The sequence below is a fragment of the Lepus europaeus genome, chromosome 10, assembly GCF_033115175.1.
Source record: "Lepus europaeus isolate LE1 chromosome 10, mLepTim1.pri, whole genome shotgun sequence".
Classification (NCBI taxonomy): Eukaryota; Metazoa; Chordata; class Mammalia; order Lagomorpha; family Leporidae; genus Lepus; species Lepus europaeus.
Genome location: NC_084836.1, coordinates 71,201,998 through 71,204,869, shown reverse-complemented (window position 1 = coordinate 71,204,869; position 2,872 = coordinate 71,201,998).

Sequence of the window (2,872 nt, the reverse complement as noted above, 5' to 3'; positions counted from 1 at the left end):
CCCTCCTTCCTTCCCTCCACCTAGCACCGGAAGCCGCGACGGCGACTAGAGCTGTGCGGCGAACCCCCACCCTCCCCAGTCCGGGATACTTCCCACCTCCACGATCGCGCGAGAGCTGTGCTGCGGCGAGCGGCAGTTCTCGCGAGAGCCGTCACCATGGCAGCGGCTGCAGCAGAAGCAGCCGGGCGCTGGAGTCAGGGCGGGGGCTGGAGGCTGCGGCGGCGCGGGGGCAGAGCTGGAGAACCGGGATGAGACCGTGGGGACGGGGGCGAGGGTCCGGAGCTCCAGGGCCATGCCTGGAGTTTAAGGACTGGGGGTTGTGTGGAGGCTGCGCCTGGGCTGAGGGGCCCAAGGGTTCCTTGGGCGTAGCTGGGAACAGGTATGGGGGAACAGTGTGCCACGGCCCCGCCTTTACCTGCCAGGCCATCTTTGTGTCTTTTTTTTTTTTTTTTAAGATTTATTTATTTGAGAGTTACTGAAAGAGGTAGAGCCAGAGAGAGAGAGAGAGAGAGAGAGAGAGAGAGGTCTTCCATCGAGAGAGGTCTTCCATCCACTGGTTCACTCCCAAAGTGACTGCAATGGCCAGAACTTGAGCCTGTCCAAGCCAGGAGCTTCTTCCGGGTTTCCAAAGCAGGTGCAGGGGCCCAAGGACTTGGGCCATCTTCTGCTGCTTTCCCAGGCCATGGCAGAGAGCTGGATCGGAAGTGGAGCAGCCGGAACTCGAACCAGCGCCCATATGGGATGTTGGCCCTGCAGGCTTTAAACCTTCTGTGCCATAGTGCGGGCCCCAAACTTTGTGACTTAATTTGGTCCAGCTGCCTGTCCCTGAGAGCCCACCCAGTTGCTTACACCCTCACTGGAGACTGACTTCCGGGTCTGAGTCCGGGAGTCCTTTCTCAGAAGGAAGAGGAGGAAGAACGATGAATTTAAGAGACTAGCGGAAACAACTGGACTCTGGGCCAGCTAGGAAGCTGGCATTTGAAACAGCTGATTCCTAAGTCAGAGGTGTGGCTTGTGGAAGTGTCCCTAGACCAGTTTGGACTTTGGTATCTCAAGGAAAATGAAGGACTTTGCTCCCTTGTTCCCCAGTTCCTCCCTGTCTGCATTTCCCTTGCACTCACTTTGCACCTGGGCTAGATATGCAATGCGGGGTTGTGATAGTCACAGCCGTGCTACAAGAACGTTAGTAATGCTAAGAGCAGAAGGTTCTTTAAGTGCCCTCTCTCATGTATAGCAGAAGTCTTGAGCCAAAGTTGTTGCTTTTCTTAATTTTTTGCCTTTTTCTTATCTTCCAGGAAGAGTGAGGCTGGTAGGAGCTGGCATTGTGGTACCGCAGGTTAAGCTGCTGCCGGAAATCCCAATATTGCATGTTGGATTCCAGCTGCCCTGCTTTCTATCCAGCTTCCTGCTAATGTACCTGGGAGGCAGCAGATGCCAGTCCGAGGACTTGGGTTCCTGCTACCCATGTGGGAGACCTGGATGGAGTTCCTGGCTCCTACCTTTGGCCTGGCCCAGCCTTGCTGTGGTGGACGTTTGGGGACTGAACCACCAAATGGAAGATCCCCCCCACCCCTGTTACTCTGCCTTTCAAATAAATGCATATACTTTAAAAGTTATGCTGGTAGATGCCATACCATGTCTTGCTCCTGTTGCTGCCTGCTATATGTGCTTACCCGTCCCTTTTTTTTTTTTTTTATTTGAAAGAGTTACAGAAAGATGGAGAGAGAGAGAGAGAGAGGTCTTCCATCCATTGGTTCACTCTCCCAAATGGCCGCAATGGCACGAGCTAAGCTGATCCAAAACCAGGAGCCAGGAGCTTCCTCTGGGTCTCCCATGTGGATACAGGGGCCCAAGGACTTGGGCCATCCTCCACTGCTTTCCCAGGCTATAGAAGAGAGCTGGATCAAAAGTGGAGCAGCTGGGACTTGAACCGGTGACCATATAGGAGGCTGGTGTTGCAGGCTAGGGCTTTAACCCTCTGCACCACAGCGCCAGCCCCCCAGTTCCTTCTATATATTCCAGTCTGTTTGCTCTCTTGTGTTAACCTGAAGAATACCATGACCTTACAATGTGAGGTCAACAGGACCCTAATTTAAAATGGCAGGGAATGAGATGGACAACAAGGAAGCTGTTTATAACAAACACAGTTATATCTGTTCTGGTCATTTCTATTAAAGGCTTTTCCCTTATTAGACTCTCTGTTTTTCCTTTTTGCTTTTAGTATTTATTTTAATTTTTAAATTTATTTGAAAGAGAGAGAGACAATCCATCTACCAATTTACCCCTTCAATATCACAACAGCTGCACTAGGCTGAAGCTAGGGACAAAGAATGCAATACAAGTCTCTGGATGACAGGGACCTGAGTACCTGAGCCATCACTAGTTGCTTCCTCTAGGAAATTGGCTAAGAAGAGGAGCTGGCACTCAAACTCAGGGATTTCCAATATGTGACATGACCAACCAACTGGTATCTTAGCTACAGCACCCAACTGACCAACGCCCACTCCAGTCTTTTTTTTTTTTTAATATTTATTTATTTGAAAGACAGTTATAGAGAGAGGTAGAGACAGAGAGAGAGAGAGGTCTTCCATCTGCTGGTTCACTCCCCAAATGGCTGCAATAGCTGGAGCTGGGCTGATCTGAAGCCAGGAGCTTCTTCCAGGTCTCCCAAATGGGTGCAGGGACCCAAGCACTTGGGCCATCTTCCACTGCTTTCCCAGGCCATTAACAGCTGGATCAGAAGTGGAGCAGTGGGGACTCAAACTGGTACCCATATGGGATACTGGCACTGCAGGCTGGGGCTTTAACATGCTGCATCACAGCACCAGCCCCCAGTCTTTATTTTTAATTAACTTTTAGTTTTAAAATTAGC